General features: G+C 32.8%; 1 pseudogene; it reads right to left on the bottom strand.

The window, feature by feature from the left end:
- Positions 1-3,487: 3,487 nt before the first annotated feature.
- Positions 3,488-3,950, bottom strand: LOC120587722 (transmembrane protein 230-like; annotated as a pseudogene).
- Between the last annotated feature and the right edge of the window lie 7,415 nt (positions 3,951-11,365).

The following is an 11,365-nucleotide window of genomic DNA, read 5'->3' as shown; positions in this document are numbered from 1 at the left end:
GCTTCTGTGCCATAGAGATAAAGGAAGAGGCTGAAAGTGCCCCTGGTTGGACAGAAAGGACTTTTCTACTTTTCTTCTGAAGAAGCAGCTGCTCTCATCAATAATTTCCTGAAGCAATAGTCCTGGAGTGTAAACAATATTTTATACGGATGACAGTGGAACAGAATATGTTATTACTGAAATTTGTGCACTTCACTGTGGAGAATGAATTAACCCTGTGTAACACAGCATCAAATACATTGCATTTTCTGAATAGAATGAAAGGGTTAAGAGTTTTTATATAATAGGAGTCTCTGAATCTAAAAGAAACAATACAATGATTATATTTTCATAAATATATAAAAATTTCAAATCACATTACATTCTAAGCAATTAATCCTACTAATCTTAGTGTTTTGCCAATCAATTCAAATGAATTTTGTAATGTGATGCTGAATTTTTGCTTTCTTGAAAAATTTTAAAACTACTGAAGTGTTGAAGTTTTAGAGGGCTAATTTTCTTTATTTTAAAAAGATGTCAATGGCCCATGAATTATTTTTGTATTTTCTGAACTCAACAACCAAATATTTATAAACACTTTAATTAGTTTGATCAAAATTAAAACAATTTTAACTGTTTCTTGAGATCAAGTACTTCCATGGAAAACATTTGTAGCTAGAAATTTTAACATGTATTTTCACTCATTACAATTATCAACAAATCCCTTCTCTCCAAATTTTGTCTATTCTTGCTATAAGATTTAATTTTTTTTTTTACCATTCTCATTAAAGATATTCTTAAAAGGGGTAATGACTAGGAAACCGAGTATATAAAATGAATTGCAAAGGCAGAATAGTTAACTCTTCCATCACAGATACCCTAACTTATATTGAGTTGTAGATTCTTGAACTTATACCCAAGTGAGAAAGGAACCGTGAGTTCATTTAGTTCTGTCCTCTGCTTCTAAGCAAAATAAAGCAGTACAGAAATAATGTAGGTATGTTTTGGAAAAAATCTTGACATGAGATTGAATCGTACAGCCTTTTAAAACTTTTTTTTTTGTCATAAGCCTTACTCTCAGGGAAGTATTTCTGCTATAATTTAGATCAATTATCATTTGCTACCCTCTAATTTCTAAATTTACTTTTGAGATCATCAAACCCCTCTATTGGGATTACTGAAAAATTTAAATATTAAGGGTATAATCAAATATTTATTTTATTGTAAATGTTGTTGAATTAAAAGAAGTTTTATATTTTACTCACTGGAGAAGAATATTGTATTGCTATTTATTTCAACTCCTCTTTTCAAGTGGGAATAGAAAAATAGACAAAATTTGGTAATCACAATTATACCTTATTAAGTAAGTTTTACAACTAATATATAGTTCCAAATATAGATAATGATTACTTTTATATGAAAATGTACACTGTAAAATACAAATTCAGTTGGCAATATTTGTTTTTAATATTATCTTCTTGGTTAGAACAATCAACAGAGATGAATTTAGACCATAGTATTTACAATTGGCTAATTACAAGTGGCACAGCATGGATTTTATCAATAATAATTTTGACTAATAACATAATAATGTAATCAACATTGGAAGATTAAGTGCTTTACCTATTTAAGAGAAAACTTGCTTTTCACATTATAGAGAAATAGTGGACTGGAGCATGAACCCTGTAGTTAGACCATTCTGCCACTTAGTCTGTGCTGTGGCCTTGGGCAGGTCGCGTTGGAAGGTCTTCCTTTCCTAATCAGTAAAAAGTAATTACCTGAGAGGATTATAATTTTTTTTATTATATTTAAAAGGGCTTAGACTAGCACCTGGCACATAGTGAACACTCAATAGTATTTGTTATTATTTATGGTTTATATGTAAGCATTATTTTAGGTAAACTTACCTATTTTTTAAGTAGTGCTCTCTATTTGGAAACACTGTGAGAAATAGCAATTTTGACAAAATTCTATAAAAATTATAGTCTAAATCTTTCACTGATTTAGATGGTTCTTTTTCCCCCAAATTACTCTGAATCAGTACGGTTTTCCATTGTTTATAAGATATCAATTCATGACCAGGGCACAAGAGGAAAGAAAGCATTTTTGTAAAAAAATTTGTATATTCAGTATATTAATTTATTTCACTTACTTGTTAATTTTTATAGAGGATCTACAATGATACATGTACGTGCGATGTAAATACATATATATTCGATATGTAAATAAGTAATATTATATATAATTAAATATATCTTATACATTTAAATTGTATAATTAAGATTATGTATATAATTTAAATCCTCTCAATGAATTTGTGAGGTTGTCATATTCTTCTATTATGATTGAGGAAAAAAGAACATAGAATGAGATTAGATTAACTAATATATGACAATACTGGGATTGGAATCTGAGCTTTTCCGCTGTGAAACACATGCTTTCTCCCCAAATACCATACTATCCTTATAGTGAATTTAGGGCAGTGATGCATGCTGTAACATAGGATGACAGTATGACAAGACCAAAATGTCAAGAAGGTTAGAGTTTGAATTTACATTAAATGACTCAAATATCAATTTTATTTATTTATTTTATTTTTAGATTTTGACATTTGAATTTCTTTTGAACATAGGTCACTTTTTGCAAGCTAGGTAGCAGAATCAAACTAAGGCAGTCTACTCCTCTAGGGATATGAGCCAATTCTTAGAATATTCAGCAGAATGACATAACGCAATGTGTTAACGACGGGGTTATAAACTCTAAATAAAAACCACTTATCTACATTTTTCCTTAGGAAACAGGCAAAAGTCCGGTCCTTAACAGCATGATATACAGAACATCTTGACTTAAATTATATGCTGGCCTACCTATTGGTGAACCAGATCAGAGCTGTCCTAGGAATTGGTGAACAGAGAAAATATTTACATTTTGAAAACTTGCTCTAATGTTTAAAAAATTCCTAGTTGCTATTAATAAGAAAGTAAGTAAAAAAATATATCAAAGATGCACCCAAACTGATATTTGATTTTGCCAAAGTCTTCCACTAGAATACGAAGTATAGGGAATAAGATAATTAGATATTTTCAAAATAAATTACCTAGTAATAAGAAATTTGACATACTGCATTCTTCCATTTGTCACAAGAAAAAACTGACATAAAGACTATTTTAGAGAAACGCTCAACTCTAAAAAGGGTGGTGGCAAGAATACTTCCCACTACAGAATAACTTCCTGCTTTTCCATACAATTAACATTGCTATTCTTCCATGATACAGGTTCATGAGGAAAAACTTGTCAGGAGCTTTTGCCAGAGCCAGTAGATGAAAAATAGAGCATGTCCTAATTAACTAATTGTAAGCTCAGTTAACATCTTTAAGGATGGACCCATAAAACCTGGCCATTGTTTTGTTAAACATCTGCAAATTGTGGAATTCCTTAGCCCTTAGCCATAATTTCTGCTAGATGTTTTAAAGCTGGGCTCACTCCCATCTGACTCTTCAGGAGGGTGCTAGTCTCGAATGTCACCATAGCAGTAACCCAGTAGCCTTTGGATGTATAGTAGGCGATGCGCAAGTGGTAAAATCTTGGCAGAAACACCAGGATGCCAAAGATCAGGATGAGAACGGCCTGGCCTGCTCCTCTTTTGCTGATATAGCCTGCTAGTGGGAGGAGGCCTACCACGTGAAAGGCATCAATCAAAAATAGCACTGTAGCAAGCGCAATGGGTCTTATATGGGATCTTAAGAGGGCTTTTCTTAAACTGAAGGTCAGTGTAGCCATCATCTGTGCTGGGAAGCCTTGAGCATTTTACTTAATACTGGGGATTCCAGTAGCCAGGTTGGTAGGAGACGGCATCATAACACACTGACTCAGCTACAGTCGGAGCGCCGCTCCAGGCCGCCTGTCCCGGGAACTGTAGCTCAGGGCTGGCCCCAGAGACTCCTAAGCCCTCCTGGTTCGCCTCACCTAACCCCACCCCGCCCTGACAAGCTCAGACCTCAAATATCAATTTTAAAAAATAGCAAATGAGCTCAATAAATAACAACTGGCAGATTTTTACTATTTAACAATTTTGCTGAGGTTATATGGTTTCTGAGTCAGTGTTTACCAGCTATGCTGTATTTTAAATCTAAATTATAATGATCGAACATATTATATCATTTAGGAATGCTTGAACAGTGCTTTAAGAACATCTAATGAAGAGGAAATAGGGCATTCTACATGAACTATTTGTTGCTAAGAAACAGTTTATTAATATTAGTATGTTTGCAATTCTGTGGGTTAAAATAAATAAGAGATTTTACCTCAATATTTCTAAAATAGAATGCTATGATTAAAGGGAGTTTTTATCCCTAATATAAGGATTTTCAAGAGATCTAACCGGTGAACTCAGGAACTTATATCTATAATAGTTCATTCGTAGAATGATATTTTATAAATACTTTTAAATATTTCCCTTAAGCAATGTTTTTTCTAAGATAATCAAATTGACAACATTTCTATCAGGATTTAAAAGAGACTAGAAAACACAGCTTCCTGAAGTTGTGTGTCTCTTCGTATTCAGTCTCAGACACAGTTCCATTAAATTTTTTTGTTGAATACATTTAAAAATCTCTTTTGAAGATGTCATACATATAAACCAAGAAATGACTTGATTGAAAATGCTGGACAGTATATAGATAGAGGTAATTCTAAAGGATATATATTAACCTTCATTTATTCATTGTCCTAAAAATAGAAAACCATCACTGTGATTTTAAAATGGATTGTTCTGAGTTGAGTCGTTGCTTTTGAAAGATGTAATTGGTTTACATAAGTCTATGCTTTGCATCTTATAGGAGTCTTTACACATGTACCTCTTGAAGAAAATAGGGTGGTAATCAATCTCTGTTATCACAAAAGGAGGAAATATGCATAATGACTAAAAACATGAGCTTTAGGGTCAGCCACTTTATAGCTCTTTGACCTTGATCAAGTGACTTGACTTTTCTAAAGCCTCAGTTTATGTACTCGTGAAATGAGATTCCTGATCACCGCATGCCCATTTATTCAGTAAATGTTAGTGATTATTATGAAGATCATGGGTAATATTACCTCATCCATCATGGCAGGAGACATAAGGAGCTAATTTTCTAACTCTCGATTCCAAATGTTTCTGGTTTTGGTCACATAAACCATTGAAGAATAGTAAAAGATTTGATTTTAGTATGAGAACTTCAGTGTAAACTTTTAGTTAAAAAACTCTTAAAGCTGTTTCTTTAAAACTGTGTATAATATTTACATAGTTCTGTTCACACAGGGGTCCAGAATTGCATATCCGCAGAACTATTACAGTCTCAACTGAGAATGTCTAAAAAGATTTTAGCAACAGGTGCAAAACAGCTGCAGTTCTATTTCTATAATAACAATGGATGGGTTTATTCTCTGTGGGCTCTCTTTTATGCATTCTGAACTGACACTAACATTTAGGACACAGAGGAAATTAAATAATAACCAAAAAAAGAATCACATTTTCATGGGCGAGGACAACTTGAGAAGTATTTTGCACATGCAATAATAGTTAACCATCAAAGTCTAGTTTATTTTTTTAAGATCACACTGAATTGCCATAGCTGCATTGGCATTGAACGCTAGGATAAATATGTGCCCAAATTTACAAATTAGTCTCTTTATTAACTACAGAATTATAATAAATTTGATTTGGATACTATTTTAATTTTTTCATTCAAAACGAGTTGAAGAGGATGAGTAATTTCCATATCGATACTGTAACACCTTTGCCATAGTCTTGCTAGGGTTGGTATCAGAAAGAATCGTGAAAGGGCATATTGATTTTCTTTGTGTCTGTACTTTTTTAAGTGTCATTATCCTCTCTCTGACTCTTAGCCCTATCCTAACCACAAAAATAGCCACTGGGTGCTCAGAGTTCTTCATTAAGGATTTAGCAAAGTCCAAATCTTTTAAAAACCCACTACAGAGGTAGTATTTTAATCCATAGGAGCCCTCAATGGCAGTGCAATTAACGGTTCTCCCCTTTATCAATAGTTTATTAGGAACTATGTTTCCTTTAATAGGAAATGGAAAAATTAAGATTTGAAAGACATTTTTGGTAGACCTGGACTAAAAATAGTATGCATTAATATTCTACATTTTCTTGAATTTCATGAGGTAATCTTTGAAAGACATCTTTTATGTGTTAGTGTATGTGTATCTCTATTTCAAAGAGAAATAATTTGGCCCCAATTTTTTGACAATAAAGACGAAATTGTCTTAATTATCTACATTTTTTCTACATTCAGTCTAATTCACTTGTCATGAATTCAATGTGTTGTTATTATATATTTATCTCAGTTACCATTAATGAGTCACTTTATCTGTCTGTCTCTATCATCTATCATCTATCTATCTATCTATCTATCTATCTATCTATCTATCCATCCATCTATCTATCTATCTACCTATCTATCTATTTATCTGTCTATCAATCAATCATCTGTCTATGTTGTATTTATCTTGACACCTGTGATTGATACAGTTGCAAAATAAAAATACTTTCAATTAGTCTACTGTATCATGGATATTAATTTACTGATAAGATTATGAACTTTGATGGCAATTAAAAATAGGAAAATATTTTAAAAGACAAATCAAACCATTGATGACAAGAATGTTTGTCAGTGTTGTAGTCAATTGTACTTTGATTTTATTTTTGAGAAACTGCTTCATGATGATTTGTGTGATCCTAGACATGTATTTTAATCAATAAATTTAAACTTGATTTTTGACAAATATAAATGAGCTCTCCTAAATTCTAGTTCTAATCCACACTGATGGAACATAAAAACTTGTCCTCAAATGCATATTTTGTAAATAACTTTCAAATTGAATTTTTTTTTTTTTACTTTTGGATAATTTATTTTTCTTCTAATTTATAGAAGATCCACCTAGGAGTATTAGAAAAAAATGTTAACATAAGACTGTAGCATCCATGATGTTGAAGGCTTGATATGTAATTGATTCCATTTAATAAATAACTAATAATAAAACCATCTATGTGATAGACATTTATTGATAATACAGTCAGGGTCTCCTAAGGAAACAAAGATGGATTAAAACACTGTCTCTTGGCTTCATATAGCAAAAGAAACCAAAAACCAAAAAACAAAAAAGCAACGCACAATCAACTAACATACTTCTTATCTGTAATTTTGGGTATTGTTTAAACATGATCTACTTAGCTGTCAATTCCAAATTATGATAGAAAATTAGAAAGTGATCTTCTGTATTCTGAGATACTTTCCACATTTAGATATAATATATTCTTTAAAAATTACTGGGAAAATTACCATTTAATTTATTTAGTATTAAGTCCTTTTTAAGACTTGAGATAAATGATACTTTTAAAATTATACATGTATGCCTGAGGCTTCAGGTTCTGAAATCTAATAAAAAATGTTTAATGCTAAATAATTTAAAATTAAAATCATTCACAGATTAATTAGAGACTCAAGCTAATTATTCTGTACATTTTATTATTCCTGGCAGACAAATTGCTGCAAAGTCAGCCTGTTCTAGCTGAATAGTGTATACCCTCGCAATCTGGCTTTGTAATGGAGACTGTCACATTCATTGGTAGTATTTTTGCTTTGTTGGTTAGTGAAGCTATGACACTGATATGCCTTTTGTCTCCTTGTCTACTAGGCAATCTCCCATTTATCCTTCAAGGCTCAGCTCAGATCACTCACCCTGACTCTGATTCCTTTTCTGTATTCTCACTGTGCTTGGCACAAAATACTATTTCTGGCCTTACTGGAAAGTTTTAGTTACTAGTTTATTTAGCTATCTCTCTTTTGAGAGCACAGGAAAGGCATCTTATTTATCTCTGCATTTTTAGAACCCAGAAAAAATGCCCAATACATAATAGTTGTTGAATAAATACTTGTTTGTATTTCTCCAAGAAAGATGGTGAATGATTTGAAAATTTCAAGTGGTGCTCTGGATATTTGCAATTCTTGAATGATAGTTAACTGGCATTAGAATTATTAGGCAAGTAGTAGCTCTTATTGCTCATAAGTGGATAATGTTGGGAGAGACCAGGAGCCTATGTACAAATGTGGGCCTAGAATTGCTTATAAGTGTGGTGCTATGGCCACCAGCAAAACTCAGTTAATAGGCACCATTGTGTTGTTGCAGGTGTTTGCTGAAAGAGCTAATCAATGGAAGTCATAGAGCAAAGGCAAAAGACCTTACTCTTAAACGTTAATCCTAAACCTCAGATGTGAAGAATGAAACTTGTGGAAAGTGTTCCAGGAATTTATAGGAATGAACTATTAACTACAAATGTGAGCTTATTGGAGGCTCTAGTAAGGAAGAGTAGCTACTTGTATACTCTTGATTGAAGAACAGTCCTCCTCTCTCAGGGTTGTCCTTTTTGACAGAGTGCGTAGCTTATGCACACATGAAATCCAAGGTCTCTTTTTTCAGAAGAGTTACACCTCTCAATAGCCAGACTTGATACCTCTCAGTGGCCAGGGTTATATCTCTCAATAGAGGATCCTAGAGAGAATTAGAAAGTAATCTAAGGTGAAAACCATAATTGTAGAATCTTCTGGAAGAAGAAGAAAATTAAAACTAAAGTACCATATTAAGAACAAAAATTGTATGGAGAAGAAATATTAGGCCAAAAAATCTGTATAATTAGCATGTTACTCTTCCCACCCAATTTGGAGCTAGGATTCTTGGAGGAATTCATCACAGCCTGTTCTGTAGATTGAAGGGAGTAAATCACAAGGCTGAGGAGTGAGGAGACCTTTTTTACATAACAAAACAGAGTATCTGGGCTTAGCAGCTCCTATGAAGTAGTGTTAAGCATGTTTGACCTGGCCGATTGGTAACAGTGCTGTGGGTGTTATCGTCCCCATTTTTCGTATGAGAAAACTGAGGCACAGAAATGTTAAGTAATTTTTCTGTGTATAAATGATGAAATTAGATTTGTCCCTAGGCAGCATGGCTTCGGAGTCTGTGTTCTTTATCACTATGCTATATCAAAAAGCAGAGTGGTTTTAATGATAAAAAAGCAGAATTAGGAAACCTCACTCGATTGTTCATCAAAATTAGCTTCCTAATGAATATCTTCTAAATAAAACTTCCCCATCTTAATGTTGGCCAATCACCAAACCATTCCACACAGGTAAGTAGAGAATGCAAATATGTTGAGGGCAGGATGCTCCAAATAAGAGATCAAGGCTGGTTGGTAATGTTCAGCTTTTTTCTCACAAGCTCTCTAATTAGATAATTAGTAATTATTCCCTGGAAAAGTATAATGGGATGGAGGCTGTACTTTCCTAAGGAGTGAGATTTCCCACTGCTTTATGGAAATGCTCATAGAAAGCTCTTAGACAAGATGGGCTGGAACTTGCAATCAGGATACTGAAAAGTAAAATTACATTTTCTAAGATTCTGAAATAGGAAGGAGAATAGTATAAGGTTAGGTGCATGGACTTTAGAGGCAGTAGACCTGTTTTGAATTTCAGATCTACCACTTATTAGTTGTGTGGTTTTAGAGAATTTATCTCTCTGAGACTCAGTTTCTTCATATTAAAAATGGAAATAAGAATACCTACATTTTATTAACGATGTATCTTATAAAACTATGTATTCCAGACCTAAGCCTTTCAGGTGAAGAATCTGACAAGTAGTTTTCTGATCGGGGTACAGATTGCTCCTCAATAACCTATCTCTACATCCCTAGATTTAATTCAAAAGCAAGGCCTGACTGCTTCTTGTCAATGTAGAATGTTAGAGAAGTAGATTTCTCTAATTAACTCAAAATGGCAATTTCCCAAAGCTGTCGGTTTTCGAGATTGTAGGTATTTCATTTTCATTCTGTTGTCATAAAAAGCAATGCGACGAAGATGATCGGAATTACCTCCTATTATGAACTTGTTAATTTGTCTGCTGTAATTTTCTAAGTGTTTTCTTGGAACACATCCAGAAATTTGTAAAAGAGATCATCTTCCATTTCATATTGCTACAGACTGTGAAACAATAACTAATTTGAGACAATAAGCATTGTAGCTTATGTAAACAGACGTAAATACAAAACCTGCTGGAAAATGCACAATGTTTTTAATTCACTGGCAAATACCACCAACCAAGACTAGAAGAGATATATTTTTTTGCAGAGGTTATTTTTGTATACGATGAGATAAAGGTATGGAAATATGCTAAGATGTTAGTATACTTGTTCCACTAATCATTTGTTCAATAAGTACTTATTAAGCACTTACTATGTATCAAGTAATGCTCCATGCAGTGAGCTACAGAGACAAAACACCTGTTCTGGAGGAATTTACATTATAAGACCAGCACAGTTTTGCTGAAGTTTGACAAGTTTTTTTCCTTCCTAAGTTATTTTCCCTCAAAAATTTTTTGTGCACTTAAACATATTTATTTTTTAAATAGTTATGGTCACTGTTTCCATAGTGATAATAAAAGCTGTTTTACTTGTTTTCTACCCATTACTAATTTTTATTTATTTTATTTTATTTTAGTCAAAAGGAAAGTTTATTAGAAAAGGGGCAACACTCCACAGACAGAGTGTGGTCTCTTCTCAGAGGCAAAGAGTGAGAGGGACCAAGAGAAACTTGGAAAGGCCGTGAGTGAGGGGAGGGGCATTCACTAATTTTTAATGACACATATGAACTTGATTCATAAACAGAAAAGTTCATGGCTGTTCCTTTGATGTGAAGACTCATATGTGCTATCTGTACTCAGGAACTTATGTGATACTATATTACTAAAGTAGTACAAAATTTACTTCAGTACATTTTGAGTATTAAATGTATATTATTGTCATTCTTTGAAAACTGGTAAGCATGTAATATACACATGATAATATTTCATAAGTCAAAGTATGTGATTTACTCAAATGCCCTATTAATCATTTCAAATGACAGAATTGTATCTTTCAACAGTTTTTTTCTCACTTACTTTACTATGGTAGAATATTTGTCATTAATTGAGGAACAATTGTAAAATGCTTTGTATAAAATAGCTTTAATCTCAACCATAATGATGAAAGATATATTGTTCTCATTTTATAGATGAGAAACTGAAGGCTCACAGTTATGGAACTTGTCCAGTGCCACACAACTTGAATGTGACAGGTCCAGAATTCAAATTCAGATCTGTATCAATTAAATTCAGTGTGTTACTACATTATTATACTGCCTCTAAAAACTTGAATGTACATTTGAGAACAGCTTCTTAACTAAGGTCTCTGGTAGTGATTGCAAGATTGTCTAAGTGTACATCATATGAAAGAGATACCAGATAACCAATTCAAAGAGAAAAGTGAATATACAAAACCACAGCAGCATCTGAT

Source organism: Pteropus medius, unplaced genomic scaffold, assembly GCF_902729225.1.
Source record: "Pteropus medius unplaced genomic scaffold, Ma_sr-lr_union100, whole genome shotgun sequence".
In the NCBI taxonomy this organism is placed as follows: Eukaryota; Metazoa; Chordata; class Mammalia; order Chiroptera; family Pteropodidae; genus Pteropus; species Pteropus medius.
The sequence above is the reverse complement of the archived record's forward strand: the minus strand, read 5'-3'. Positions and strand labels throughout refer to the sequence as shown.